At 48.9% G+C, this 25,288-nt stretch overlaps 1 pseudogene; it reads right to left on the reverse strand.

Moving 5' to 3' along the window:
* Positions 1–17,586: 17,586 nt before the first annotated feature.
* LOC144175711 (uncharacterized) lies at positions 17,587–24,998 on the reverse strand (annotated as a pseudogene).
* Positions 24,999–25,288: the final 290 nt, after the last annotated feature.

Genomic DNA, 25,288 nt, shown 5'->3' on the forward strand with positions numbered 1-25,288 from the left:
ATGAACACAAAGCGAAAGAAGAGCGCGTGCGAGAACATTGGCGTGTCCAGATGGAGGTGACGTCAAGCCGAGCTGGCAGTGAGCGTGCTGCCTTGGGTAGCTGCTTACCTTTTGGTCGGGGAGTGACGGCGCCTTGCAATCCTCCTTTAAAAAGCGATGTGTTTTATTGATGCATAATACAGCATAAGGGCATGTAAGGCAGATTGTGTTGTGCTCGGCCTTGAAAATTTCCATGCACACAGCCTATTTACAGTAACCAGGCTTGAGTTGGCATGTCTACGCATTTCTTAAGTCACCATCGGCCACATGTGGTCAGACCCAATTAGTAGTCCAAAGCTTAAGTGACTAGAAATCGGCCAATTTTTTATTGGTAACTGGAAAACACGCATTTTCTTTTCAACATGCTCATTGCAAACAAGGACTAATCACTGTTGACTAGAATCCATTCAAAATGTTTTTTTCTCTATTGACCTTTCTTTCAGGTGGTGTTTTTCGTGTCAGCAAACTCACGTAGTTTTTCTTGAATTTTTCATGAGCAGCCCGAAGAGAGCGTTTTCAGCGTTCAATATATTTTTGTTCCTTTAAACGACTACGCTTTAGGTGCTTCTTCCTTTCACTTGAAGATGCCTTCTTGTTCAGTGTCTTCATGCAAAAGTTCGGCCCGGAGAACAAAATAATTTGATGACCTCGTGTGTGAGGCTATATGAAATACGTGGCGTCCTGGCTTGTGTTAGCTTTTTCATGAAGAACTCAAAGGCTTTGGTTGGTGCAGGGTCACCCCCATGGTTCGTTATTTCTTTCTGGGGAAGACGCCAGAGCAGGATTTCCACGCGCATCGAAACGAATGATCAAGGGGGTATATTGAACGCATTGAATTCTGAAACGTGACTCAGGAGAATCTCGTAAAGTTGGGTTAACCTAGTAACATCACAGGAAGACCACTAGTAAGATATTATAGACACTAAAAATGTTTTTGTTTGATGAAGAATAGATTCCCAAATCTTGAGTGAAGCATCTGCAATGGCATATTTATGACTTGTTCGGATGTCTCTGGGTGGTAATGGCCGACACTGCTTCTCTGGAAAGGGAGGAAAATTTTTCAGCTATGCTCAGTGCCAGATACTGTTTGATGGTTGCCTCAAAGTACCTACATGTAAACGGTAGTTACTTGCTTACAGCGCCTTGAAATGACGTAAATTGCAGCTGCGGAAGTTTGGGTCCTGTTGACCACTGAACGATTGAGGTGTCTCTGATGAACTGCCAAACTAGACCCACCAGTGCATTGCTGCGATTTACACACTCAGGCTCTTTAGAGATTTGATGACAATTGTTAGACTTGACAACACGCTAAGCCCTTCGCCTTCCTATTTTAGTGCAGCCTATAGCTCACTTTGGATGATGTGGCAGGATTGACAGATTGTATTTTGTTGTTGATGGCAGAGAGTTCTGCTTAAAGAGTCGTCAAACACTGAAGCAAAGACTCCAAGCTCACCACGTCTTGAGTCGTAGATTGTAGCGAAGTGCTGGCTTCGTCCACAGTGTCCTTCAAGCACAACGACTCATTTTCTTGATGTCAGGTGCTTAAAAGCGGGTGATTCCGGCACCAAAGTTGTTGTGAACCCGAAAGCAAACACGAAACCGAAATGCCACAGTGGAGCGAAACTGGAACGAGCTTCCTCTTTATATTTGACCTGATAGTTCGCACGTGCCGTCTTCACCTCATCTACTTCCACAACAGCACCATCACTGTATGGAGTGTTTGCTTGCTATCAAGGAGAAACAAAATCAAATTGCAGCCCCGTTTTTTGGATGTGCCGATGAAGCTGTGTGCCGATGCGCTGTGTGCATGTTGCCCCTTTTGTGATGGCGAAGTAAAAACGCCGCTTGCTCGGGTGCCTCCTCTCAGGGATCTCGGAGGACTGAGCCAAGCATTACCATCGTGCTGACAGAGCGGCCTCCTTCACATGAGATTCATTTTATACCTTCTGTGGATGCAGCCTCATAGGAGATCTAGATGTGATTACACGCATGTTGTCTTGCATCTTGTCTGGCATGTTGTCCGACAACTACGGAACTAGTGACTACGTACTGTTTGCTCATACACCCCTTCTCTTTGTTGTTGCGCGTGTTCCTTGGATAGCTATTGCTGGGACTTCACTTCAAAACTGGCCAATAGTCCTTGTGGGGTGTTTCTTTAGTTATGTGTTAAACCTGTGCTATATTTTGTTTAGAAAGGTGGGGTGGCTTTCTGCAAAAATATTCTCTATTTAACATCCTACTGGCTGGTAGGGGAACAGAGGAGTACTGTCTTGCATTGCCGCTCCTGTAGGCGCTTCAGCTGTATGTAATTCTGCAATTGATGGGAGCAACCAAGGAGGTTTTGCAGAGCGTTGGTTTTGGTTTTTTGACTGACCTCCAAAAACGGCCTCTGAAACAGTGTGGCTATGTGCCATCAAAAGCGTGACATGTACCTGGTTTGGCGTTGCATGGCAGCTGTGCGCGCTTGCACCGGCACTTGCACCGGCCTTGCATTGCACAATTGGAATGCTTGATGAAATAAAATCCTTGTTGAACCGACTTGTTTTGTGTGGCTCCCTTCATTTTCTTGTAGTTATCACAACAAACACTTGTAATAAATGCCATCCTAGGCGGCATGATTCAATTGGAGCTTGTGGCCGTTGCTGTCCAACCAGCACAACAGTAAATACGGAAATTTTAAGTGCGAATGCACTTTATAAGCGACCCTGAATTCCGGTGACCGCCGTCCGTCCACATAGCAACAGCTGCGGGTGCGCGCGCTCCTCGTCTTCCTTGGCAACGGGGGAGATGGGCGCGCGCTGCCTGGCCGCTGACATGGCACATACCCACGTGGGGGATTGGCCAGGAATCGGGCGTGAGAAGGGCTAATGCACCCGCTTAAAGGAGTACTGACACGAAATTTCAAAGCTGAGATCCGCTCTAGCAATCAAGTACAACGACAGCACAAATAGGTGTCTGTGCATGGCACATACCCACGTGGGGGATTGACCAGGAATCGGGCGTGAGAAGGGCTAATGCACCCGCTTAAAGGAGTACTGACACGAAATTTCAAAGCTGAGATCCGCTCTAGCAATCAAGTACAACGACAACACAAATAGGTGTCTGTGAATAAATGCATCTTTCTTTCTTTGTAGTTGTGTGTGTGTGTGTGATCTCTCTTTCGCGAACATTACCGAACCGCGCAAATTCAACTCATGCATTCGCACTTTCACATTCTTCCCCTCGGGGAAATGCGGGGAAATTTTTTAGTCTTGCTTCAAATGTGCCGGTAATAAGACACATCATTTATAACCTGCTACAATTCCATTTGTTAAAAATGTGCTTCCAGTTAAATTATACGAGTGTGCTGGCTATTTTTTATCTAGTAGTACAGCTTTTTGCTTTGTGATAAGCCGGTTAGGTTGGAAAAGAAAGCATACAAAGTACGGCTTTATAGTATATTATTTATGCAATAAAATTCTGAGGTCAACTCCCCAGCTCTACAGAAATGTATAATGACGGGCCCTACTGGAGGTTGGTTGTAACAATATCCAGTCTGTTCAGAAGCTCAGGTCAGTTCTCGTATTTGGTTTTCGAGGCATAGTGGCTACAAATTACTTTCCAAAGGAGGTGCATTTGCAGTTGTAATTTTTAAATAGTAGTTTATAGGTTTTTGCATTCGAGGCTGTAATGCAAAGTTCATATACAAATTCGGTTGAAACGCAGAACAAGTGTAGCGGTATGAGGAAAAAAAGAGTGGCGGCGTAGGTAGTTTGGGGGCAGGGAGCGAAAGGTGGGGGCGGGTGTCTTGGGTGGCACGTTCAAGCATAGGTAAATACTGTCTTGGCGGTAATTATGGTAACTAAAACGTTTTCTTGAAATAAACGGTAAAATAGCCTTCCTTGATATGATACGCATGCTATTGTTCCCAAGAATAAAAATAAAGGTGAACCGGTTTAGTTGGCGCGCAACCGAAACCGAAACAGCCGGGAAAATAAACACGCCGCTTGTGGCAACACGTGCTTACTGTGTTAGCGGGCTTGAGCCGTGACTGACAACTCGGCGTGCGCTATGTCGAACTATAGCGACGTGAGTATCTGCGAAATTAGTTCGGAAGAAGAGAACAACGATGTCGTCATTCATGGCGTTGTGCTCGCGTTGTGCTGTCACGAGATTTCACTTTGGATGTCAAACCACCCAATGCTCCCTATCCGGTGTCCTCAGTGGTTGAGCGGATTGGGTTGGTGCGTCACACAAACCGTCAGATGCCTAAGATGCGGGAGGTGAACAGACGGCTACATGTTTGTCCACTATAATAAATCTAGGGTCCTTCCAAGTTGCATTCAGCTAATTGGCTAGGCAATATTCTCAATCGGAATCATAAACGTGATGTGTTCGGTGCACTTGATGGACTGCGTCCAGCTTCGCAGGCCATCCTTCTTCGCAGAGTGGAAGGGCAGTAATTTTTTTGTTGCAGTTGTAGCGGAAAATGAGGTGGTCGTGTACTTGCAGCAAAGAGAAGGAAGGTAGCTGCGATCAGGCCTCGCCGGTTAGCGCATTCGTGGAACATGTAATGCAACAGTGGGCGGGGCGACGGTATCCAGCCACACCTGACACACATGCATCATGCTGTTCGAACAGTCGCTGAAGGAGCCGCTTCCTAGGAAAATTCCACTTTAGCGATAGACTTTATTTCCTAAAATTGCAAAAAATCGATGCAACTCTATCACGCTGTTCTAGTGGTTGTCTATAGGCGCCACTCCCCGCTTATGTGCGCGTTACTCGCAACAGTTTGTATTCGCGGTTCGAAGTTTCTATTCCCAACTGGCGGTCTTCCCGAGCAAAGGGTTTTCAGGTACAGTTACTTTTCCCTCCATGACGGCATGCTAGCACGCCGATTACCGCGCAGGTTGCTTATCGCAATTACACAGCTATAATGCCATATCGAATTCAAATTGGATGCCTATGGATAATTAAGGCGTCTCCTCTGCGGAATCGCCCTGGTACAAAGAGAGCAGAACGAGCATGAGTTTTCACTAACGCCGGGAGTAGCAGACTATGGGTCACGACATCGTTACGGATGAATATCTCGAGGATGGGAAATTAGCAGCACTGAGCATGGTACTTCCTGGAAACATTTTTTTCTGCGTGCATAAAACATTCCGCAAGCTCGATAATTCGTAAGCTCGATGTCTTAAAGCGTTATCATTTGTCTTCGCCGTTGCACACCTCATGCATGGTTCATTCTCTTACAGGCGCTACTTGTTAATCTCCCTTGGGTGGTAATTACGCTTAGACATTTGCATGGAGGACGCATCACACTTTAATGCCTGCAGCGGGGCACAGACACACGTCCGAGCAACGGTGCTGCACAAAAGAGGGGATGGTGCTTGAAAGCAAGCATCAGTAATAAGCAGTCGATGGGCTGTCGGTGCCCACAGGGGCAAAGTTCTCGAGCGTGGAAAGGGGCTGTATCGAATGTTGCAGGCCACTCACCTGAAAGGATTGTTCGCGTTTATCTTCAGCGCGCAGTGCAGCGCTTCGCTAGCCTAGACGTTCCCCATTACGTGTGTTTGTTCATGCGTCGAAATGTATTTGTAAGGCCGGGTTCAGGCTGTTGTCGCAATTGTCGTAACATGTTTAAAAAATGACCTCATTTGATGTCTCAGCCAACCGAACTACGTAAAGCGGCGGTTTCTTACGTCGATAGCGCTTGATATGGCTGTTACGTCGGTAGTATGAACATAGCAAAAGGCCGGGTTCAGACTGTTGCCGCAACTGTCGTAATAATTTCAAAGATTGACGTCATTTTATTTCTCAGGCAACCGTGACACGCCGTTTTTTTACGTCCATAGATCAAAATATGACTACGTGAACATAGCCTAAGGCTATGTTCACACTAGCGCCGTAACGGCCATATCGTGTGCTATGGACGTAAAAAAACGGCGTTTTACGCAGTTCGGTCGGCTGAGACGTCAAATGACGTCTTTATTTAAAGATATCACGACAGTATCGACAACAGTCTCAACCCGGCCTAAGCTTTACACTACGCGCTAGATTTACCGTGCAATCCCATTTTACGAGCATTTACAAAAAATAAAGCGGACAAAAAGGTGCAAACGTTGCTAATGGCCATCAAGACAAAACGCAACCACAGTTACACACTTCTCGGCCCACTTTCTTAAGCCATCAAAGTGTGCAACAGGTCTTGAATAAGACCTCCAACGACACAGTGAGGAACGTGGCGCTTAGAATGGTTTAAGTTTATTTATTTACTTAATGAAGTGGTTCAAGCGAAGCATATATGGGCGGAGTTCCGCCAAAGGGGGAAGGGAATGTACGCCGAAATGCCTTGCGGGAAGCCATAGCTTATCTACCTGATTTAATGACGGCAACGACTATGATGATAATGATTGTGACGATGACATCTTCCAAGTGTTTGCACGTATTTTCCGTGGCTTGCCGGCCGTCCGCTATCAGCCGTGCTCATAAAGCGTCCCCGGAAGTACGTCATCCATGCTAACAGAAAACAACAGCTGACAGATCAAGATACGAGGGCTTACCATCAATACGGAGTAGAGGGAGATTGTGAAAAAAAGTACGATGGTATTACGGCCGAGATAAAAAAAAAGATAACCGACTTCAGAAGGTGTCACGCCTGCGCAGTGATGTTCTTTCTGTTTTGAGTGTGTGTACGTTCATGTTCAGCAGACGTGGACGCCAGCCTTGCTCCAACTTACGCCACCACCAAAGCGGCTCTCGGATGACCAAAAATAAGAAAGGCGCCAACATTGTTTCACCTAGCTGAAAGAAAAAACAAGACTTATGCAGCTGCTGAGCATAGCCAGATATCGTAGAGCCTGCCGTACGTGCAATGTTCCAGCACTCAAGAATGCAACATATCAAAACAGCACATCCAAATTTCCACTATCATCCCAAAGTCCTTAAATGGTGTCATTTACCACCTTATGAATTTGTGAGAAAAAGCAATATTAAAACTAGTCATCATATGAAATACAGGCTCAACTTCAGATGGAAAATACATCTGGGCGCCATGATGGACATATCGCCAATCCAGCGCCTTTCAATAAAAGCCCTCCTCCATCAAAAACCACACATACAAACTCACGCAAGCACAAGCGACAAGCCTGTATTAAATTCCTTCGAGTGAAGTTCCAACACCATTAAAACACACTGCACGATAAAACAGGGACGTTCGGATGTACGAAGGCAACAATTGTCGTAGTGGACTACCGTGACAACTGTTTTCAATAACCTATTTCACACAGGACCAGAAAAAGCGAAAATCTGACGAATCCCTGTGGCGATGCGCCTACCGTAGCTATCATCACAAGCACCCAAAAGACCCTAAGTGTTTCTGGCTGCAGGCACAATACCACAACATCTGAGAAAAATTCTCCAGAGCACCATGAAGGTTAACATTACCTTACACCCGGACGCAAGCTCATGGAAAAGCACGACGCAGCTGACCAAGGAATGCACGATCTCGCTTACCGTGCTTCGTGTTGACGACGCTTACAACAGTCCGCTGCAGAAAAGAAAATGAAAACAGCTCCTAATCCTACGTATGTGGGAACACTATCTTTCCTCGTGCCAAACGGGGTTCTCCAACGCCGAAAAACCGCAAACTCTGCGCAGTATACAAACCTGCAGTATAAAGAGTATATCCGCAAGTCCAGATAAGCGAAAATGCTTGGTATAAAACGCCCACGGTTTAAAGAAAACTACTAAATTCGGGGAACACCATCTTTCGTCTACGCAACTTCGTCCTATCCAAGTATATGCTGAACGATGAACTATTATAACGTTACATATTTCAGTTATATCGATCCATGGCAGGCTGCCCTGTCGAGCCTGTCAACCGCAGATCAGTGTGAGCTAATTCTGGGGCCCTGCAGTGACTTCGGGTTCGGCACTTTAAGGCTACCATCTCTCTCTCCCCATTTTCCAAACTCCCTAAATTTTACTCAGCAGAGGTTTTTCTCTCTGTGGGTCTCATTAAAAATCCGAAGCCGTAAATCAAGCCAGGAAGCTTCCGAATAAGCCGGTTTGAACACTGGCACCCTAGCCTTCTCGCTCAGTCTGGTGAGCACCCCGCTGCTGGAACTTATCACCCCCGCATTTTAAGGCACACAGGCGTAAATGGACTATGCCTCTTCTGTGCCACCGTCATTAAAAACAGTTGCTCGTAGCCCTCGTAACTGAGCCTCAGTGCTTGGAAAGCATAAATACTATATGTGGACACTCCCTTCCAGAACGCTCCCTCGACGCCGAAGTAACTCTATCGGGTCATATATCTTGATACCTAAATGTAGATGTCACCTGCAACTTATTCATCTCTTTTGTGTTCTTGTTGTCTTTAATCATTTCTTTCTGTCTTGCTCTCTTTCTTTATTTCTGCAACAGGTACAACAGTGGAGATGTGTAGCTAATACAGTTGCCGAGGGGGGCAGCAAAATAGGCAATAAAAAGCCCGGCAACGTGATGTCTCCCGCCCGCACATTTCATCCCTTATTTTGGGGATATCTTTTACCACACCACACAAAGAAAACAGACAAAACACCCTGATACAGTATTTAGACAGCAACAACACATACGAACTATGATCTTACTCGAATTCTAAAAGTGCATGCCTAATTCCTTCTTGAACGCAATTTAAATTTGGTGTCATTAAATAGATTTGCACGATGACTACGTAAGACGTCGGGTATATGGCAAATAAATTTATGGTGACCGTGTTTGTGCCAGTTATTGGTTTCACGTAAGTTATCTCACTAAACAATCAAGTGTGTTAACTCCGCCAATTATGTACCTTTGTGCAAATGAATAGCGTCGCATGGTCGGCCTGTTTCTTCGATTTTCTGAGCGTATTTCTTTGGTTCTTGGGAGGCCGTCATTTTTGCCTTCTCCTCCTGGGGGAGGGATAATAAGATGCGGGTTTACGATTTGTTATATATTTTTATGATCTTGTATTGTTCTTTTTTCTGTTTTGTATGTTTTTATATTCCGTTGGAACGATTATCACAATTTACGCCATTATACAATCAAATGTGTTAACTCTGCCAATTATGTAATTTTGTGTCACTGCAAGGTGTCACGTGATTGGGGATGTGCAGGAACGCGCTACGTAAGAGTAAGAGTGCTACCTAAGTGTGCTACATAAGAGTGCTATGTAAAAAAAAGCAAACGACTTCATGATAGTCTGTACATCGCGTGAAGAAAAAAAGCGCTGAAATCAAAACGGAAAAAAATTAAGCGTCAGTCAACCCTGTGAAGGTGGTTGGAAAGCGAAGCTGTAAACGACCCCCACAACGGTTACCCATGCGACATCACTTGAATTCACACACGTGGCTCTTCAAGTAGTAAAACCAGAGACAAGTGAAACGCACTTAAACACACGCCTAATTCCTTCAAGAAGATCTGCTTTGCTAAGGTTAAATCAATGCATTATCCATGAATGGCGGTTGGGTAACTTGTATTGGTGAAGCACATGAGTGGAAACTCTTTTTTTATATGAAACTAAAAGAAGCTCAAACCTGGTGTTAGACGATCTCACTTTTCCTCCGTATCTGCCGCCGCCGCCGACTGAGGCGGCAAGATCGGCGGCAGAGACGGAGAAGTGGAGATGTCATGGGTTCATGTGAGCTTCCTTTAATTTTACACAAGTCCTAGCGCATGCGCAAGGCGCGCACACGGCCGCTACAAGGCCATGGGAAGAGCGCACAGCCGCACTTTGCGCGACGCTAACGCGTGGCATTCAGCGAGAACGCAGGGGGTAAACCTGCAGATGTGCTCGGTCATAGCCTCCTTTGTATGCCGTTGTGCCTGCTCATATCCCCGAAACGCATTGGAGCGGCCGGTTCACTGCGGGGGCGCCAAGATCCCCGGTTTCTTGATGGCCATGCCGATGCGTACTGCTGCTTCAAGCCGAGGTGAACTGAAACGCAGCTCGGCGTCGTCTGCTACGCGCAGGCATGTTCCTGCTACAAAAGACTGCAAAACGGCGAGTTCGGGCTTCATGAGTCAATATTAAACTTCGAAGGTTTAAGCGCAGCGCCGTAGAATTACTAAGGGGCACTAAGTTTGCTGTTCCCGCCGCCACGCTCGCCTTTTTGCGTTCACTACGGCAGTTCCTGTAACAAAATGTACACATGTCCTCCGTGTTTTGACCGCTATATGAGCGGCAGTTGCTTCTTCTCCCGCTCAGTAAGGGCCAATAAGCGAGAAAACATGAGGCTCCAATAAGTGTTTATTGGCAATGCAGTCTACAAACATGATTTTAATTTTGTTTAAACGAGTCCGGTCCATTGAGCACCCCTTTTTGTATTTATGAGTTCTTTCAGTCTCGTTCGGTCGCTAGTATTCTTTACGGTCTTCGGAAGGGTACGTGCTCACTCCCCTTCCCTCTTTAGTTCTCCATCGACGCGCTGCACGTATAGGTACCGGGCAGCTGAACGGGTGGCGCCACCACTCGGCGCTCCCTTCGTTAGTGGAATGAGCCGGTGCATTGGACTACGCAGCCTTCCGTTGTATTTGCCGTGTTTGCTTCGGTGCTTCGAATGTTTTGGTTATGTAGTGAGTGGATATGTGCGGTAAAACGAAGTCTAGACAGATGTGTGGGGTTCTTAGACGCAATAACGGCTACGTAAACTTGTCGGACGCTTCTAAAGTTGGGTATGGGCGACAATGACATGAGTGCTTTTTACAGCCATCTACGCTTGGCTCCACCCGATCGGAGTACGAATAAACCTAGTATTATTAGTATTAATTTCTTCTAAAATGCTCTAACGGCTACGAAAACTTGTTGGACGCTTCTAAGTTTGGCAATGGACTACGCTGACATGATCTCTCTTTGCAGCGCTCTGCGCCTCTCTCCGCGAGATCTAAGTAGGAATAAAACGGTTAATATAAGTATTCATATCCACCGCTTTTGTTTGCTTCGCTGGTTTCAATAACTATGGTTTCCACGCCAGCCTTAACGCTGGGATACCGCTATACGTGTGCTTGAAAGAGAAAGGCACTTAATACGAGATCGATTACCGTGTGGCTATGCAAAGGTCACAGCAGTTTACACTTTCTTTCTGTAACCCTGAGCTTTCTGCCTTTCATTTTGGTGATCGTCACTGTGACGGCATGGGAGCCTGAGTGCCGAAACGAAACTGCCACGTTTGTAGAGGTAATTTTTTCAAGAGTCAAAATTATTCAACCACCCAACAGGCCAAGCTAAAGACAAACGATCCCCCCTCCCCTTTCCATTTTACCACCTCCATGGAATAAAGGCTGGCACCGATAGTTAAAACTGTGGTAGTGTAAACATCAGCCAGTGTTTTTAATGCTGAAGTATTCTTTGCCGAGTACCTGAAAAATGGCGTAATGCCTTGTAAATAAATCAACATAACGCGCGACAAGTTGTCTCAAATAGAGGTGCGTCAGCCCGAGTCCTCCAGCTGGAGACGCATTCCCGACACGCGGGAAGCAGCTAGGATATGAAGAGGGGTGCATGGAAGTGGAAAATTAAACAGCAAAATCGCCCAGCTCTCCATCTAACAAGGACGATGGTTGAACGCTGAGCTTTATTCTTGCGCAAAAGAATGTTAAAGGGTCAATGTCAACGATGCAGCGATCAAAAGACAAAACTGCGTGCTGGTAAAATTTAAAGCTCACTAGTCAAAGTTTAAATCCAGAAGGAAACCCACAGAAGGAAGCTTTGCGATCAACCATCATCGTCGTTAGACGGAGGAGTGCATGATTGATTGTTCAAGCGTATGTGGCCCCTTGTAAAACTTGACCGCAGCATTCAGTTGTGAAACTGAGGGCAGGCTTTTGGCACCCTCCTGCCCCTCGACCTTCACCTACGCAAGAAATTGTTTCTTGAAAAACCATTTACTAATTATCCAGAAGCCTTTGCAAGTCTTGTAAGCAATGCTTTTCCACGACAAGCAATAACATTCTACCATCATGCGGTATTTATTTCGGAAACGATTCCCGATAACTGTAGTAAACGTATTTCTGTGAAATTTAACACGTTGCTACCGAAGTTAATGAAGTTACGGAGCGTCGTCCATCAAAATTTGTTTTTGGTGTAAATCTTAGAAGGTACCCCCCAACATTGTCTTTCGCTTGTGCACGACGCCGTTTCGTCCTCAACTGCCAAAGACTAGCGCCACAGCATCCCTGGATCAGCTGAACACACCGGGTTTGTAGGATCATTTAGCTGCAATATATTCCTCGATACGCCAAGGTGCATGAAAAATTTGCACGAGAGAACGGATTTGCAATTCCAGCTTGACTTCCAGCTTGGCGCATTGAGCGTCGTCTGCTATTTGTAATTACTGAGTATGGGCGTAAATTACAGACATGGCATGCCTCCTGAAGGTCGCCTCTACTTTCAAGATTTACCGATCTGAAAAACGTCCTTGTGGTTATCTATGCTTTGCAAGCCGCACCGCAGCAGAACGACACAAAGCCATGCACAACTACGCTGCGTTGACCGCCACCGGCATTCCACTGACGAGCGGTTTGCCACGGGCGGCGCTGTTCGCTGAAGCGACGGTGGTACCATACAACGGCCGCCTGGTCCCTACAGGAAGCACGAAAGGCGGCCATCGCGCGCGTAGTGGATATATTGACGACGCGGTAATCACCAATTTGGGGCCGCTGCAATGACGACTTCGAGCTTTCGCTCAAGGCGATACTCGGCACTTGAGGGCCCCTATAAAAGCTTACAATACACGTTTAGAATGCGCTTTGCTAGATTACTTTTAAGCTTTTTATATCTGTTTGGTCGGTGCTCCTTAAAGCAGCCATGAAGAGAAAACACAAGTTTGGTTCATTCAAACCATTGCCTCGTTAGAATCATACTGACACCACTTTTAAGGTAAAATTGGCTCAAATAAGCAATATAATTAGGAAAGAAGAGAATGGTCATGCAACCCACTAGCTAGATTCCCGCAACAGAACCTACGATATCATTCGAGCCAGCTCTACGATTGTCGGAGGCCGGTGTAACCTAACGCAAATTAGGCAGAACTTACAAGCTTGCCGAACGAGCTATTTGCGCCTAAATTTAGGGCACATTCCTTTTAAAGCACTAAGAATGGTGGGACAAACAGTGGAAGTTACGCAAGCACACGTAAACATAGAAGTACTGATGCGTACTGCTGTTGATACGGCGCGCACTATGCTTGGTTTAGCTGCACAGGACTGCGGGGCTTTGGGTTTGTCTCAGACGACACTGGCCGATTGACGCAAGCAAGGGTGTCTTACGTCACCATATTTGTCGAGCGTGCACTATGTTTCACGAAGCGAGAATTTTATCCCTCAACAAACACAAACCGAACTCAGAAAACGGGTTGCCACGGTATGGTGGCGCCATCTAGGTTGACTAACAGTAAACGGGGCTCCGCTCGGGAGGAGGAGAGCTGAGTCCGGCCGTGCCGCAAATGGCTGCAGAGCGGTCGGTTCCTGTGATGTCATTGCAGATCAGAAAAACGCACGATTTAGCGGGAAACTCAAACGTTTACCTTACATTGTAATATTTCTCTGTGAATAAAGCATCGTTTGCATCCGTACAAGCGCTGGGGCACTATAAAACACGAAATATTTCGAATAAAATAAACTGGTATCGTGTCTTCATGGCTCCTTTAATCAGATGTTTTCATGAATACGAACACAAAATTCTGCTATTGGGATCCGCGATTTGTGTTCAGTCTGATTGATACAAAAGACGGTCGTCCCAACTACAATAATTGTGAAAGGAAATAAATTCAATAAAACAGCACTTGCACTTAAAATTCCCAGCAACGACGAGTACTTAGTTGTGGCTGTGGAATAAATACATCTGGACGCCTTTGCGTGCATACAATACACACGCACAAGCACATACACAAAGAAAGCAGAGCTGTTGCACGCCTAAACAAAATTCGCCTCAATCCACCCTGTGAATGTGGTTGGAAAGCAAAGCTGTAAACGGCACCCACAACGATTACCCATGCGACGTCACTTAAATTCACTCGCGTCGCTCTACAAATAGAGAAACCCGACAGACGTGAAATGCACTTAACCACACCCTCTATTACCTCAAAGATATATTTTTGGTCAGGTTAAATTAAAGCATGATGCGTGAGCGCTGGTTGGTTGAGTTGTATTGGTGTAGCACATTAGTGGAAATTCTTTTTTTTATAAAACTAAAGGCAGCTGAAACATGGTGTTACACGATCTCACTTCCGTCTCTGCCGTCGCGGACGCAGGCGAGGAGATTGGCGGCCGAGACGGGGGGGATACAGGAGGAAATACTTCTATTCAGATTACTGAACGGCCCAGAGTGCGGCCCAGGGTAGTGGTTCCTTCCACACTAGCTCATATGCAGTCCACGCCGCCTGTGCTCGCTCCTCCAGCTGAAGCTGGGTAGGCAGAGAGGGGCTCGACCACAGCATCTGCCATTGCTCTTGTTCGGTAGTTGACGGTAGTTATTTGAGGGGACTGAGCTCAGGACTAAAGTCGCACACCCCCGATTATGTGGCGGAGTGTTCCTACTTCAGAGCAAAATTTACATTCTGCGTCGTAGCGATTCGGGTGCATGAAGTGAAGACCCGTCGGGTGTGGGAAGGAGACGGATTGTATGAGCCGTAGCGTAGTTTGTTGCTCTATGGAAAGGTCAGGGTAAGACGAAGGCAGGGTCTGTCTCTGAAGGCGATAATGCTGGATTATGCCACTGAACGAGACAAGCGGGTGACAGTCCTCGTTAAGCTCCATAGCCCCTGGCGTAAAAGTGAACGCTTGGTGGGCGTATTCGTTGCCCTCCATGAAAGCGTGAGCGGGTGTCCAGAAGAGCTGAATGGAACTTGTTTGGGGAAGGATTTTCAGCACACGCAGTGCAGGTCGGGACAGCCTACCCGAATGGTAATCCCAGCAGGCTTGTTGGTAATCGGTTACTACCTTCAGAACTCGTGGTTGAGTGAGAGCCAAGGCGATGACTGCCTGTTCTGCTGCCGTCATGTTATGGGTCCTGAGTGAGGCACAAGCAAGGAGGTTGGTTCTGGAGGTAGCCACGAGGATGGCGTACTGCTGCCCTCGATGTTGGAAGGCGTCTGTGTAGATAACTGCATGATCCCCACCGAGGGTGGTGTTGAGCGCTTCAGCCCGTGCTTGTCGGCGACCCTCATCGTGTGAGGGGTTCATTTTTGTAAGCAAAGGGAGCATCTTTAGTTCTTGTCGCCAAGAGTCCAGGAGTACATCGAGCGCAGTGACATTGTGTGCTGCCCAGCCAATCTGGTGAAGGATGCAGCGAGCCGGTGCAGTTCAGCTCATTCGGAGCTTCCGGGAAGAAAGATGGCCCTCTATCAGCTCTTCCACCGTCTTGTAGAGCCCCGTACAAAGCCGCCTTTCTTTTGACGCACTCATGGGAAGACCAATAGCTTGCTCAACCGCCTTTCTAATAATTATATAAAGTATATTTATGTTCTCCTTGCCATGAAGAACACAGGGGGTTGACGTAAGTGATTCTAGAGAGGACAAAAGCTTGAACTAGTCTAAAGGTATCGGACTCCTTGAGGCCTCGCTTCTTGGTGGCAACGCGCCTAATCATCTGTATGATTCGATTGATGCTGTGTTTGAGACGATGCAAGGATACGTCACTGTTGGCGTCGGCCTGAAGATGTAGGCCCAGGATCTTGATGCTGGGGCTTGGAGTGATGGCCTGCCCATCGAGGAGTATTTTAATGTTTTCCTTGAGGTGTCGTTTGGCGTGATGGCGGAAGACAAGGAGCTGTGATTTTTTACGTGAACCCTAGAAGCCACAGGCTTTATCACATTGGCGTACTAGAAGTGAGATGCCATGGGTTAGTGTGAGCTTCCTCCAGTTTTTGTAACTCATACCACCCGCGCAAGGCGCGCTTGACGTGCCGTGGGCGGAGTGCAAAGCGCCGCGAGACTTTCCCTGAATCGCAGGCTCGCAGCTGAATCGGCAAGACAGCTGGCTCTGTCTTTGTTACTCTGTTTATTCCAGGTTCGATTCCTGGCAGTGCCAGTAAAGTATTTTATTTGTTCGCGGGAGTTTTCTGTTGACACCAATAGTCGCGAAAGAGCCCTTAGGGGTAGAGGGAAATAGCATTGCTTTAAAAACCCTCTTCTCTTCCCTAAAATTCACCGATATCATCTTGGCGCAATCCTGTCATCAGAAAACTCGCTAAATGAAAGTTACCAACATGTTCCTGGCGAAAGTGGTTTTTTTTTTCACAGCTGTCCTTTAGATAATGCAGGTGCAACAACAACTTTTTTCCGCTACACTAGTTTATTTACGCGAATTCACGAGCCTTAAACACAGTAACTGCCACAACAATGTTTATTTTGAGAGCATGGTTGTGTGAAAAGGTGCAAAGCATAAGTGGGTCTAAAGGTGCAGGCTGAACCGTTTTTCGAGAGAAGTTCTGTTACTTTACGGAGGTGGGGTCACAGTTGTTCCCCTGATGAAATTTATGCGTCGGAAATTGAGGTGCTCGTGAATTTCTTTAACAGCAGAGATATCCCCTTCTCACCATAGGCGCCATATCAATCAAGCATCACTGCATGCAGTGAATACACAGCGCATGCAGAAACCATAAAGTATCAAAGAGGGAAATAATTGGGTTAGCAGCACACTTCTACAAAAATTATAGTGTGAGGCCACTGCCACCGGTGAATACTTAAGCAGCATATAACGCACAACGTGATAAGGAGATATCCAAATTCCAGCACTAAATCAATGCGCCTGAATTCACCGTAGTTGTCTCGTTTTCTTCGTCCCACGGAAAAACGTGGGCGAAACAAAACAGTTAAGTAGTTTCGCCCCACAGAGTAAGCTTTGCATGGTCTGGACTTTACCCTTCTTCCTTTCCGGCATGGGTAGCCCTACCGCTTTGGTTGTCCAGGTCATGGAGAGGCTCAAGTCCTCCAACCTAGGCAAGGTGCAAAGCAGTGGAGAGGACGTAATTACATACTTACATATTCGCAGGTAACGTGGTGTGTTTACAATGAAAAAAGGCACTTTACATATGATACAACCTAAAGCTTCAACGCCTTTCGAGACGGGCTTGGCAAAAAGTATTTTTTGCTACATGATTTTTGTGACTGACGGAAAGTGCATATTTTGTCAAAACTGGCCAGAAGAACTTTGTGCACACCAAAGTCAGCAGATCTGTGTGGTGTCCAGGATAGGCCCATTTCAGCTTGTCCTGCCCTTAAAGAACATTGAGGGCGTTCTTGACGGCTTGGTTTAGGGGGTTCTGTAGCTTTCTTCCACGACGATCCAAAAAGGTCTCGATAAACGTCTTCAGGCAACAGAGGACACGAAGAAACGTCGAAGATGGGTGCAATATGTAAGATGGCAAGTTGGGCAAGTTGGTGGAGATTAAGATTCATGAATCTTAATCGGTACAAGAGCCCACCTCTGTCTTGGTCAAGGATCAAGCGTTAGACGGTATCGCATGATGGCGGATTCACAAGCAACACAAGGCACCGGTCACAGTCAATATTTTCTGTAACTGTGCGCAAACAGCACCCTACTATCATTCACAGGGCCAGCATGTACGGCGTAGCCATAAGTGTTGGCGATTCGAGAAAGCTCTCCTCAAGAACGAACCTTGCCTGTTCGAGAAATACGCCTTCGTTGGTGCCCTGTTCAGCCAAATCCGGGAAAGGAAAACATTTAGAGCTTCCTTCAGAGCTCATTATGTTGGTGTCAGCATATGCTGCAATTATTCCTGTCTTCAGGATTTTCTGTATACCGGCAACGACTGCTCTCGCATCTGTCTGGTCGTTGCTTCCGGCTGTTTTTTCGCAGGCACCCAAAAAAAGACTCTATTGTGTCGAATGATATTTTTCTTGCCAGAACAAACTGAAATTTGTTCTCAGAAAGGAGGTACTTCCCGCACTGAGCGTTGGACTCCGCGGTGAGCGGAAGAGCCTCCTAAAGGGACCCCGAAAAGCTTTGTGAAGGTGGCAATCAAATGCATTCAGGTGGTAGAACACATAACGGGGGATTTTTGAGCGAAGTTTGAGCCCCATACGTTGTACAGATAATTTGTAAACAATTTTTGAAGATGGCCTTTCTCAGCCGATGAGCGCGACGCCGCAGCGAGCCGACCGCGGGTGACGCAACGGCGAAGGCGCCCCCTGATTCGCCCAATCGCCGGCAAGGTCGGCCGCCGGCGGCGTCACTGCCATTGGCTTCCGGCTGCTCTTCCTCCTTCCTGCGCGATCCCGAGGCAAAGGCGGCAAAGGCGGGTCCGCAGTGATTGACGCGAGCCTAGGCGCAGGAATGGAGCTAGCTGCTTTGAAGGAGGCAGAGAGGGAGGAGGAGTCGATCGGCAAGTGGGGAGAGGTGCATTTAATTGCATCTGGCGCAGCTAATACTGAATGTAGATCAATAATTCCAACGGCATTGCATCGCTATATTGGTACTACGTGACAATACAGGCCTTTTGTAACTTTTACAGAAGGCTTTTCTGGGTCCTGTTGCGACCGGGCGGGGGCACCCGATCCGAGCTCCGTGGCCTTGGACATACGAGTGGTAGCGTGTATGATGCGAGCGGCCAGCCGCTGTTGCAGCCGTGAAGAAGTCCAGAAGCCGTAGGCTAACGTAACTGTTTACTTCATAGCGAGAGGTGAGCCGAAGCCAAAGAACAATGCCCCGACGGGCGAGGTTACAATACAGGACTCGAGCAGAGCGACAACATCGATTCGCTGCTCTAACAGGAATGGTTTACAACGCTTGGGCAGCTCTATTTATACCCAAAAGCGGTAGCGGTCAAACGCAACAGGCTGGAACACGCACAACACTCTTTCAAGAGTTCGTAAGCTGTTCATAGCCTCGGGCACGTTGAGTCCGAGAGAGGGGAGAGAGGAGGACTCCGTTGCGATCACCGGGGCCTCTGTGTCCTTGAAGAGCGTGGAGACGAGCCACGCAGGCAGCCGCCGAAGTTCAGCCGCCGCAGGCAGCCGCCGAATGCGCAGAGAGCGAAGCGTCTGACGAGGCTTTGTCGCAACTTGTTGCCGACATGATTGCGCCTGTTTTCGAAGGCGCACGAGTGGCTTCGCCGCACAGCCGAGGAGTGATGCGGGGAAGTACTGCGGCGCTGGCCCATTCGTAACAGCTTCTCCGCCGGGGGTCCGAGATCCCGATGGATAAGGGTCTGCAACCGTTGTCCGGAGGGATGCTGTCGAAGTGAAGTGTTCGGCAGACGCTCGACTCCAGGCCTTGGCTGTACGACACCGTGCTGGAGCTTCACCGGGCGGGTCACTGGACGAGTAGTGGCTCCCCAAGAACGTCTCTGGCTTGGTCAGGCAAGCAACAGAACAACACAGGAAGACACAACCGCATCGCCGGCAAGTGCGAAGACAAATCCACACTGAAGATCTACCAGGCTTTTAGTTGCGAAAAAGTACGCGAATAACTAACTACTCTAGTTATATTTTTGCCCAGGAGTACTTTAGACACGTGAACAAACCTGAAAGTTGACATTTCGCGTGATTGGAAATGTCCCATACACAAAAAGAAATGTAATCGTAAAGGGCGAAACCTGCGTCAGGAAAAATGATGAAATTGAGAAAGTCAGACGTCTACAGGCCATTTCTTGCCTTAAGGACTCCGACTTAAGCCATCAGCATTGCCATTCAGCTTCCCCTTTTTGTACCGCACTTCGAACGTATACTGCTGCAGAGCCAGACTCCAGCGTAGGAGGCGACCGTTCTTTGAGGACATCGTGTGCAGCCACGTGAGAGGGCAGTGGTCGGTCTCTACTATAAACTTCGAGCCGGCGAGGTAGCAGGCCAGTTTTTGCACCGCCCAGACGAGACACGCACACTCCTTTTCGGAGGCGCTGTACGCTTCTTCACGAATCGTCAGCTTACGACTTGCGTACAATACTGGCTGCTCCTCATTGTCGTCAGCTTTCTGACACAAAACTACGCCCATCCCACGGTCACTAGCATCACACTGGACCACGAAGGGCTTTGTGTAGTCTGGCGAGTTCAGTACAGGGTGGCTAGTTAGAGCATTTTTCATGTCGGCGAACGCCTGCTCTTTTGTTTCGTCCCACGCGACTGTTAGCGGTTCGTTTTTACGAAGCGCGTCGGTTAGAGGGATAGCCAGCTCAGAGTACCTCGGAATGTACCTCTGATAGTAACCTGCGATTCCCAAGAACGACCTAATGTCTGTCTTGGTTCGGGGCTGCGCGAAGTCTCGGATTGCCGCTACCTTAACTTCAGAAGGTCGGCGATGACCCCTACCTATAACGGGACCAAGGTAAGTGACTTCCGCGCGGGCCATTTGACATTTAGGTGCCTTGATCGTTAAGCCAGCTTCACGCAAACGTGAAAGCACGGAGCGCAGGTGTTCCAGATGCTCCGGCCACGAGGCGGAATAGATAGCCACGTCGTCTAAATAGGGCAACGCAAAGTCGTCGAACCCCCGTAACACTTTGTCCATGAGACTTGAAAAACAGTATGGCGCGTTTTTCAGCCCAAAACTCAAAACCTTTGGTCTGACGGACCCATGGGTGAAATAAACGCCGCGTAACGGCTAGCTTCCTTCGTCAGCGGAACCTGCCAGTATCCCCGCACTAAGTCAAAAGTGGAAATGAAGCAAGCGCTGCTTACTTTCTCGATACGTTCCTCTATGTTCGGTATCGGGTAGGTTTGGTCTCTGGTGATAAGGTTTAACTTCCTATAGTCTACACATGGTCGCGGATCCTTGCCAGGAACTTCAACCAGTATCAGGGGTGAAGTATAGTCGCTCTCGCAAGCCTCTATCACATCCAGAGCCAACATTTTCTGGATTTCAGTTTCCAGAATTTCGCGCTGTCGCGGCGACACTCGATACGCCTTTGAACGCACGGGTTGGGAAGACGTAAGCTCGATGTCATGCGTTAAGAGGGAAGTTCTGCCGGGATTATCCGAAAACCGGTCAGAGAACTCTTCCAACAGTGCCTCCAACTCACGTTTTTGGTCAGGCTCCAGCTCCGCCTTCGTTACTAGGTCGTTAACGAGTCTACTCGTGCCGTCATGGGTAAGCGGACCCAATTCCGGAATCTCGGGGGGAATCTCCTCGGGTATGTTAACTAGCATCTGCACCACCGCTTCCCGCTATCTGTAGGGCTTTAGTAGGTTGCTGTGGTATACTTGTTGGAGCTTGCGCTTTCCAGGTACGCTCACAACGTAGTTAGTTTCAGACAATTTTCGAAGGATCTTTGCCGGGCCCTCCCACTGAACTTCTAGTTTGTGGCGTTGAGACGGCCGCAAAATCATTACCTGGTCTCCCACCTCAAACTGACGTGCCCTGGCTCCCTTGTCGTAGTAGGGTTTTGACTTTTTCTGGGCTGTGCTCATTGCGGTGCCCGCTAGCTGCTGTGCCCTATGCAAGGGTCCATCAGCGAGAGTACGTATTCTACAACCATCGGGTCTTCGCCCCTACCTTCCCACGATTCCCGGAGGATGCGGAGGGGGGAACGTAACGAGCGCCCGTAAACAAGTTCCGCTGGCGTGAACCCGGTCGTCTCGTGAGGAGCCGTTCTCAAAGCAAACATAGCGGCCGGCAAACACAGCTCCCAGTCAGTCTTTCGTTCGTAGCACATGGCTCTGAGAACGCGCTTCATTACTGAGTGAAGCTTCTCGACAGAGTTCGACTGAGGATGGTACACGGAACTATGAATGAGTTTTACTCCGCACTTCTCGAGAAACGTCGTCGTTAGTGCGCTCGTAAAAACTGTACCCTGGTCTGACTGTATTTCCGCCGGGAAGCCAACCCTGGCGAACACTGACAGTAGGGCGTTCACAATTTCCACTGAGCTCAACTCCTTCAAGGGCACGGCCTCGCGGAACTTAGTAGCAGGACAGAGCACTGTCAAGATGTGACGGTAGCCAGAGGTCGTCACGGGCAGTGGGCCAACCGTGTCGATCACGAAACGGCGAAAAGGCTCCGTGATAACCGGCACAAGTTTCATGGGCGCTTTGGTTTTGTCTCCTGGCTTGCCCACTCTCTGGCACACATCGCAAGTGCGCACAAAGTTTTCGACGTCGCGAAAGCATCCTGGCCAGTAGTACCCCTGCAATAGGCGGTCTTTTGTTTTTCGTATGCCTAGGTGCCCTGACCACGAGTTGCCGTGTGCGAGACGCAACAAATCCTGACGATAGACCTGCGGGACAACTAATTGGTCATACTCCACCCCTCTCCGGTCTCGATACTTGCGGTAAAGTATCTCCTCCCTCGCCTGGAACCTTGCGTTGTTTTTCGCAACCCCTTCAGTTACATTATCCAGTAATTTTTCCAGCGTGTGATCTTTTCTTTGCTCCGCGCTCAGTGCCGTACTACCGACGTGCAGCAACCGCTCTAAACTTTCCGACGTAGGTGCTACAAAAAGCTCTGCCAGAGAATCATCTGTTTCGGCGGGCTGCTGCTGCTGCTCGACACCCGCGATCTGAACCTGCAAGGAGGCCGACTGGCCGCGTTCGGAAGCAACGTCGGCGCTAGTCGCAGCAAGCTTCCCCACCTCCTCTCTTCGCGAATCGTTCCTGCTTTCAACCGCCGCCTTCACTCCGAGTTCGCGAGCCTTCGAGCGCGTCAGCGCGAACACTATCCCTTCCCCGAAAACGAGTCCCCTTTCGCGCAGCAGCTGATCGGACCTGTTCGAGAAAAGATACGGATACTGTGCCGGAAGGCTGGGAGAGACAGCGGCCTCGGTTTCGAGCTTTCCGAAGGGACCATCGATGGTTATCCTGGCGATCGGAAGACACACGCTTTGAGCTTCTACGGCCTGCTTTATCCGCGCGCAATCGCCCGTGAATTGGTGCGGTTCGACGTAGGACGGATGGACCACGTCCATTGTTGCTGCGGAATCGCGAAGCACTCGGCACGGTTTGCTGTTAACTGCAAGCTCGCGTACATAGGGCTCTAAAAGTTGTCTGCTGTCCTCATCCTGGTGTACTATGTGAAAGACAAGCTTGCCCTTTTTGCAACTAACTGCGAAATGCCCTGTCTCGCCACAATTGTAGCACGCGGACTGCTTGCGCGCTTCGAAAGCCTTTTTTCGGCGCTGTGCCTCTGCGTTTGCGCTCTTTTCGTTTTCCGATCCCGTTTCATTATTCGCGGATTCGGTCACTTTTGCTCCGCTCTTTTCGTAGGGAGCTCTGCCTTTCGGCCCTAACTTATCAGGCCTCGGCCTGAACTCTTTTTGGCCGTCTTTCGGCCCCTGCGCACCTCGACGTGCGATGAACTCGTCGGCTAGTTGAGCTGCCTTATCCACAGTATTTACCCCTGGCCTATCTTGCACCCAGAGTCTCAGGTTTTCAGGTAGGCGGCGGTAAAACTGCTCAAGACCGAAGCACTCAACTACCTTGTCGTGCTCTCCGAAAGCCTTAGCCTCTTTGAGCCACTCTTCCATGTTTGCCCTCAGCTTGTAGGCGAACTCAGAGTACGACTCGCCCCTGGCTTTCTCGGCTTCACGGAACTTCTGGCGAAACGCCTCTGCTGACAGCCTGTACTTACGCAGGAGGCTAGACTTGACTTACTCATAGTCCTCCGCCTCCTCCTTTGGCAAGCGGGCCATCACGTCGGATGCCTCACCTGGCAAAAGCGTAAGCAGCTTTTGCGGCCATGAGTCTCGGCTAAACTGGGCCCTCTCACACGTACGCTCGAAGTTGACCAAAAAAAGACCGATGTCTTCTCCTACCTTGTAGGGTCGCATTAGGTCACACATTCGCAACGTAGGTCGCTCAGTCGCCGCAGACTGTACGCTTGGCGCGCTGCTGTCACTCTCACGCCTAGGTCGAGACGCCTAGACGCCTAGACGCTTCATTTCCAGCTCATGCTGTCGCTCCCGTTCTCGTTCCTGTTTCTTCTCCTCGCGTTCCTCACGCTGGCGCTCAGCCTCTGCAGCCTGACGTTTAGCGGTCTCCCTGCCATTGATCGTCTCAATGCAATCAGACAGCTCGTCATCGTCAGCGCCAACAGCGAGTATAGCCTGTATCAGCTCTGGCTTTCTCAGTGCGTCCGTAACATCCAAGCGCAACTCTTTTGCAAGCTCCAACAACTGCGGTTTTTTCAACGCTTTCAAATTCATGGCCGGTCTAGAGTACTGCTTTCCCACTGCTCCAAAAATGTTTTGCGCGAATAACCCACGCGACAAAAACACGCCCTACCAGCTATCCTCAGAAGCCTGGTAAAACTCAGTGAAGAAAAGTCCCGCACTCACCCTTGACCGCCGTGAATTCTGCGAAGTCCGAAGCCGCCTTGACGTCCGTGGTGTTGGGTCTCGCACCGCTGGCTTCAGGTGTTAAGAAGTTGCCATCCCACCGCTGCCACCAGTTGTTGCGACCGGGCGGGGGCACCCGATCCGAGCCCCGTGGCCTCCGACATACGAGTGGTAGCGTGTATGATGCGAGCGGCCAGCCGCTGTTGCAGCCGTGAAGAAGTCCAGAAGCCGTAGGCTAACGTAACTGTTTACTTCATAGCGAGAGGTGAGCCGAAGCCAAAGAACAATGCCCCGACGGGCGAGGTTACAATACAGGACTCGAGCAGAGCGACAAAATCGATTCGCTGCTCTAACAGGAATGGTTTACAACGCTTGGGCAGCTCTATTTATACCCAAAAGCGGTAGCGGTCAAACGCAACAGGCTGGAACACGCACAACACTCTTTCCAGAGTTCGTAAGCCGTTCATAGCCTCGGGCACGTTGAGTCCGAGAGAGGGGAGAGAGGAGGACTCCGTTGCGATCACCGGGGCCTCTGTGTCCTTGAAGAGCGTGGAGACGAGCCACGCAGGCAGCCGCCGAAGTTCAGCCGCCGCAGGCAGCCGCCGAATGCGCAGAGAGCGAAGCGTCTGACGAGGCTTTGTCGCAACTTGTTGCCGACATGATTGCGCCTGTTTTCGAAGGCGCACGAGTGGCTTCGCCGCACAGCCGAGGAGTGATGCGGGGAAGTACTGCGGCGCTGGCCCATTCGTAACAGTCCCTTTAAGTCCCCTTGCTGAAGAGGTGGCTGTGGTCGCTTTCATTATTCATAGCTTCTAGGATAGGCCTCCTGCGCTGCCCAGGGGGCGCTGCGCAAGCGGCTTCCGGGCAGTACTTCCGGGTAGTACAAAGCTGCGTGGGTCCCATAGGATCCCGTGTTGACAGAAGCAAAATGAGCTCGACGCTCCCGATTATTTTGCGACGTGGTCACCAGCTCATCCCCGACGCGTCCGATCTATTTCAGCGATCAACTTGGCATTAGGGGAAAA

Source organism: Haemaphysalis longicornis, unplaced genomic scaffold (genome assembly GCF_048455015.1).
Source record: "Haemaphysalis longicornis isolate Haplotype H1 unplaced genomic scaffold, Haemaphysalis longicornis Haplotype H1 scaffold_3, whole genome shotgun sequence".
NCBI lineage: Eukaryota > Metazoa > Arthropoda > Arachnida > Ixodida > Ixodidae > Haemaphysalis > Haemaphysalis longicornis.